At 44.0% G+C, this 7,022-nt stretch overlaps 1 pseudogene; it reads left to right on the forward strand.

Moving 5' to 3' along the window:
* The first annotated feature begins 688 nt into the window (after window positions 1-688).
* On the forward strand, window positions 689-2,558 carry LOC119359522 (annotated as a pseudogene).
* Window positions 2,559-7,022: the final 4,464 nt, after the last annotated feature.

The raw sequence follows: 7,022 nt of genomic DNA on the forward strand, positions 1-7,022 counted from the left end.
GTTGGCTGCTCAGAGTTAGACTACGACTTTTGTCGTTTGAGAGCAACCCACCTCGAAGCCTTTGAGAGAGAATTCCTTGCGAGGATAAATCCCTAAACACCCAGAGCCAAAGAGTGTTAGGCATCACTTAAGTCTTCCTGTCTGTGTGATCTGAAGACTTATTACACTTGAGGACTGTGAATCCTCCAGCCGGTTAGGCGTCGCGTTCTGAGCATCCAAGAGTCATTGTGGATCGCCGGTGAAGGAAGTCTGTGAAGGTTTGGAAGTCTACCTTGAAGACTTACCAGAGTGATTGGGCGAGGTCTGTGTGACCTTAGCTCAAGGGGAATACGGTGAGGACTGAGTGTCCTAAGCTGCGTGTTCAGGACTAGGTGTCCGGGACTATGTGTCCTCAGGTTTAAATACCTATCCGCCCTAACCAGACGTACAACTGTCACCGCAGTTGGAACTGGTCTATCAAACCTTTGTCTTCATCAAGCTCACTGGTTCTATCCTTCCCATCTCTTTATTTACAGTTAGCCCTTGTGAAGTCAGTGCCTATTTGCATTATCCATTTGTCTTCACTGTGTGACTGTTTGTTCAGATTGGTTTCATATTATCTTCCATCCTGATCCATACTGCCTAGCTGCTGTTAGTCTTTGTGCCTCCACCTCATTGAATACTTGACTATGGCTTGTCTAGGGTAGTCTACCTTCCGCTGCATGGTTATAGGTTCATTTCTATCGTTTGTCTTCAAAACTCCCATGTATTGAAGACTTTCATAAAAATCTCCTATTCACCCCCCTCTAGTCGATATAACGCACTTTCAATTGGTATCAGAGCGAGGTACTCCCTTGTTCTATGTGACTTTGGTTTAAACGCTTGGAGTTTTAGTTATGTCGACCACAGGAATGAAGACTGTGTCATGCCCCATCTTTGACGGTCACGAGTATCCCAAGTGGAAGGCCATGATGAAGAAGCGCCTCATGGCGACGAACAGCGAGCTGTGGACCGTCACTGAGATTGGTCTGACCGATCTGTGCAAGATGGCGGAAGCTGATGACATTCGCAAGTACACTCTTCTCAACCTCACGGCGAAGGACGTCATCTGCTCCTGTCTGTCTCAAAATCAGTTTAGGAATATCATGCATCTCAATCATGCGAAGCTTATCTGGGACCGTCTCTCTGAGATCTATGAAGTTCATCGAACTCGTCATGATCCTTGGTTTGAGGACTTTAAAGAATCTCTCAAAGCGATGACATTCGAACCAGAATCATCATCTTCTGCATCATGCCTTATGTCAAAAGATGCTAAGGTAATTGAATGCTATCTATCTGAATCCAGTGATGATGAATCTGGTGATGAATTTGGACCCAGCTATGCAAAACATGCTTCCCTTGCCACTAAACAACAGAAAGCTATGGAACATATTCAAAAACTGTTAGACAAAAGCGATGACCTGTTGGACGCTGAAATGACTTGATCTCAGTCCTTAATTGAAGACATAAAAAATCTTCATGTTAAGTATGAGGAACTTGAAAGTCGTCATGAAACGCTCTCAACAACTCATGAAAAGCTTTCCTATGATTATCTTCAAAGGAAGCAAGAACTCGAGAAATTGAGAGCGGCTCATGAAGATCTTCAAAAGGAAAACGAGTCACTTCGCGCTGAACAGATCAGTCCCGCTCAGGAAGGATTTGAACCACCATGTCTTAAATGCCTTGAGCGTGATAACGCTACTTCTGTTGCTGAATGTTCTACTGCTGCTACTATTGCAATATCTTCAACTGTTGATGTGGTAACTAACCCCTTTGCTGAGGATACCACTGCTATTGCTGATGAGAATTCTAGGTTGAAGACATTGCTTGAAACAGGGATGTACAAAAGTCTCAAAGGGCATCAGACACTATGTGATGTCCTCAAAAGGCAGATCCTGAACTGAAACCCTAGGAAAGAGGGTGTTGGGTTCGAAAGGAAAATGAATGCTGATGGCTCTTACTGGAAACCTGAGCAGTACCCCAAAACCACATGGGTTGCTGCAAAGGAACCTTCAGCGGATCCATCCACCCTATCTGGCTTCACTTGTGCTAATCCCATTGTTATTGATGAATCCTTTGATGCAAACTATAAACTATTTAAGAATTAGAATGGTGAAGTGTTTGCCAGGTATATTGGTAGTAACTACAGGAATGGGCCGCCTATGAAGAAAGTCTGGGTGCCGAAAAGGTGTTTGGAGAATCTTCCTGTGAATGTCGTCATGACACCACAAGTGAAGAAGACAAACCCCAGACCACAGGCTTCATATGGTCCGAAGGCTTCATACAGACAGAGGACTCACCTGAGTCGCACTAACGCAAATGTTTTGCAGGGAAACCTTACTCAGGCCTATGAATATGAGCGCGTTTCATCAAACCGCCATGTTCATAAGACCAAAAACTATTCTGCTTATCCTTATGAGTACTATTGTCCACCTGCAAGACTTTTTGCTAGGGCTCCAAAGCCAAAGTTCTCAGATGCTGCACTTAGACTCATTGCTTTGAAGCCACCCTTGAAGATGTGGGTGGCTAAGAAAGCTTAACTCTCTTTTGCAGGGAAAGGTCTCCAGCCGAAAACAAAAATCGTCTGAAGCCATTGCTAGGGACCTTAAACATCTTGTAGGGCGCAAGATCAAATGCCCAAATGGTCTTATTATGTATTTTGTTCCTGAGTCGCTTGCCACTTGCCCTATCAGTCCTAACCTCGATCTAAGCTTTCATAATCCACTTGCTCGTCAAATGTTTATGCTTCACAATTCTCTTTGTGAAGCCTATCCCCCTAACTGCATTGTAGGGTACGACACCAGCTGCTTTAGAATGGATTATTGATAGTGGGTGTACTAATCACATGACTGGCAAGCGAAGCCTTCTCATGGACTCAACCTTACGTCCATCTGACAAAAGTCACATCACATTTGCTGACACTGGTAAAAGCAGGGTATTGGGTCTAGGTAGAGTTGCAATCTCAAAGGATCAACACATGGATAAAGTCATGCTTGTTGAATCCCTTGGTTTCAACTTAATGTCTATCTCAATGCTTTGTGATTTAAACATGATTGTGATGTTTGGAAAATATCGTTGCCTTGTTCTAATGGAATCTGACAAGTCTCTAGTGTTTGAAGGGTATCAGAAAGATGGTTTGTACATGGTAGATTTCTCAGCAGGACCACAGCTTGCCGTATGTCTTCTAGCAAAAGCTTCAGAATGTTGGCTCTGGCATCGGAGGCTAGGGCAAGCTGGCATGAGGAACCTCCACACCCTTACAAGGAAGAAGCATGTCATAGGCATCGAGGGCGTCAAGTTCAAGAAGGATCACTTATGCGGTGCCTGTGAAGCAGGAAAGATGACGAGGGCCAAGCATCCCTCGAAGACAATCATGACAACGACTCAACCCTTCGAACTGCTCCACATGGACCTTTTTGGTCCCACTCATTACTCAACTCTTACTACTACTGCTTGTCTCTATGGCTTTGTCATTGTTGATGATTATTCAAGATATACTTGGGTGCATATAATCCTCTACAAGACTGAAGTGCAGGATGTCTTCAGACGCTTCGCCAATCGAGCCATGAACAACTATGGCATCAAGATCAAGCACATCAGAAGTGACAATGGCACTGAATTCAAGAACACTGGTCTAGACACTTATCTTGATACTTTGGGCATTACACATGAATTCTCAGCTCCGTACACACCGCAGCAGAATGGTGTCATGGAATGCAAGAACAGAACACTTATTGAGATGGCCCGGACGATGCTTGATGAATACAATACTCCAAGAAAGTTCTGTCCTGAAGCCATTGATACTGCATGCCATATCATCAACCGTGTTTATCTTCACAAGCTTCTCAACAAGACATCCTATGAGCTCCTTACTGGCAAGAAGCCAAATGTCAGTTACTTCAGAGTATTTGGTGCCAGGTGCTGGATCAAGGATCCACATCACACTTCAAAATTTGCACCAAAAGCACATGAAGGTTTTATGCTTGGATATGGAAAGGATTCGCACTCCTACAGAGTCTTCAACCTTTTTCACTATAAAGTGGTTGAAACAGTGGATGTGCGGTTCGATGAGACTAACGGCTCGCAAAGAGAGCACCTGCCAAATGTGCTAGATGAAGTTCCATCCAGTGAATCAATAAAACTTATGGGAACTGGAGAAATCATACCTTCTGAAGCTCAGCCTGAAGAGGAACTTATCATCTCCGCACCTGATCAACCTGAAGACAATGCTCAGCCTGAAAACAATCCTTCTAACAATGACAATGATCAGCAAGAGCAAAATCTTCTTCTTGTACATCCTCGTGTTGCAAATGAAGTACAAATTGAGAGAATAATTGATAGCATCAATGCACCAGGTCCACTCACTCGTTCGAGGGCAACACAGCACGCAAACTTCTGTGGGCACTTCGCATTCGTCTCAATATCTGAACCCAAGAAAGTTGAAGAAGCCTTCATGGAACCTGAATGGATTCAAGCTATGCAAGAAGAGCTTCAACAGTTTGAGCTGAATAATGTATGAGAACTGGTTAAGCGTCCTGATCCTCGCAAGCACAATATAATAGGCACCAAATGGATATATCGCAACAAGCAAGATGAGCATGGTCAAGTTGTCAGAAACAAAGCTCGTCTCGTTGCTCAAGGGTACACTCAAGTTGAAGGGATTGACTTCGATGAAACATTTGCTCCTGTGGCTAGACTTGAAGCCATACGCATACTGCTGGCCTATGCAAATCATCATAATATTCTTCTGTATCAAATGGATGTGAAGAGCGCTTTTCTCAATGGCAAGATTGAAGAAGAAGTGTAAGTTGCACAACTGCCTGGCATTGAAGATCCAAAACATCCTGACATGGTGTACAAGCTCAACAAGGCACTGTATGGCCTCAAATAAGCCCCTCGGGCTTGGTATGACACACTCAAAGATTTCCTGAAGAGCAAAGGCTTCAAACCTGGTTCCCTCGACCCCACTCTCTTCACGAAGACATATGATGGTGAACTGTTTGTGTGCCAAATATATGTGGATGACATTATCTTCGGCTACACCAATCAGAAATACAGTGAAGAGTTTGGATATATGATGCAAGAGCAATATTAGATGTCCATGATGGGTGAGCTGAAGTTCTTCCTTGGTCTTCAAATACGTCAGCAACGCAACGACATCTTCATATCTCAAGAGAAGTACCTCAAAGATTGCCTGAAGAAATTTGGAATGCAAGACTGCAAAGGCTTCACGACGCCAATGCCAGCCAAACATCATCTGGGTCCCGACGACAATGGTAAAGATATCGATCAAAAGGTATACCGCTCCATGATTGGTTCTTTACTTTATCTATGTGCATCTAGGCCAGATATTATGCTTAGTGTTTGCATGTGTGCTCGATTCCAAGTGGCACCAAAGGAATCTCATCACTTAGCTGTGAAGTGAATTCTTCGATATTTGGCTTACACCCCGACATTAGGATTATGGTATCCAAAGGGCTCAGAGTTTGATCTGGTTGGATTCTCAGATGCTGATTATGCTGGTGACAAGGTGGATCGCAAGTCTACATCGGGCACATGTCATTTTCTAGGACGATCACTTGTATGTTGGTCTTCAAAGAAGCAAAACTGTGTATCTCTCTCCACTGCTGAATCTGAATACATTGCTACTGGATCTTGTTGCGCTCAGCTTCTACGGATGAAGCAAACACTCAAAGACTATGGCATTCATCTGAAGCAAGTGCCACTCTACTGCGACAACGAAAGAGCCATCAAGATTACCAGAAAACCCAGTTCAGCACTCGAAGACAAAGCACATTGAAATTCGTCATCACTTTCTCAGAGATCATGTTGTGAAGGAAGATATCGATATCATACACGTCAACACTGAAGAGCAATTGGCAGATATCTTCACCAAGCCCTTGGATGAGAAGAGGTTTTGCAAGTTACGGTGTGAGCTAAATATCTTGGAATCCTCAAATGTCATGTGATCAGGCACACATCCTAACACTTATGCATATTGATGACTTAGATGTGCAACACACGAAGTAAAGTATATCTTCAATAAATGAAGACTTACATTCTAAGTGTGAATACATTAATGTGGAATTTGACTTCGGAGCGCCATGATAATTGTGCGCCGTGTCTGGGTCTAATACTTCCTATACGGTGGGTAAGGCCACCACCAATTTTTTGTTTGAAGTGTTTCACTCATGGCGTTACGTTTGGTATGTCTTCACATTTGGTTTGGCTTCAATCTCAACTTGTCTTCATGATTATCTTCACTATGTTGATCTGGTTGTCTTTCTCACATATATATATATACTAGTGTTTTGTCCTCTACAGCATTCACTTATAGCTATGTCTTCTTGTTGAATCTTTTGAACTAAGTGAATGTGATCGGACCCTAACCTCTCTATGCTCTCTATGTCAAACTCTATCTCTCCAAATCATATGCATTCTATTGAAACTATCGAATATCTTCTCTGCGTCCTTGTCAGCAGAAGATACAGAGACAAACATTAAGTCTGTTTTCAATGCTAAGTCCTTTCACCTAAAACCCGGAGAAGTGGGAACGACCACCCGACAATCCAGGCGTGCGTGGGAACGTGGAACAACCTCCGATATGTTGCATGATAGCCACGTGCACTTCAGATGTGAATCACCAGGGGCACCTATGTAATAACACTGTGCCGTCCCTGTCCCTATAAATACACGCCTCACCACAGTCATTATCCTTTCTTCCACTCTCGCACAAACCCTAACGCCACAGCTAGCCCGCAATGACGCCGGCGACGAAGCGCTTAGCTGCCGCGACCTCACCGACGCCGTCTTCACGCCGGCCGCGGACATCGTCTTCTCCGCCGTCGCCGTAGGTGTCCTCCGTCGCCAAGTTAGGGCACGGATGATCGAACTGCTCGGCCTCCTCTCCCACTCAGTCTAGCAGTTCTTCGTGTGGTAAATAAAACTTCCTTTTTACGGCCCCTTTGATCCTATAGATTCATCACTTTCTACCACAAGCAGTT

This window comes from Triticum dicoccoides, chromosome 2A (assembly GCF_002162155.2).
Source record: "Triticum dicoccoides isolate Atlit2015 ecotype Zavitan chromosome 2A, WEW_v2.0, whole genome shotgun sequence".
In the NCBI taxonomy this organism is placed as follows: Eukaryota; Viridiplantae; Streptophyta; class Magnoliopsida; order Poales; family Poaceae; genus Triticum; species Triticum dicoccoides.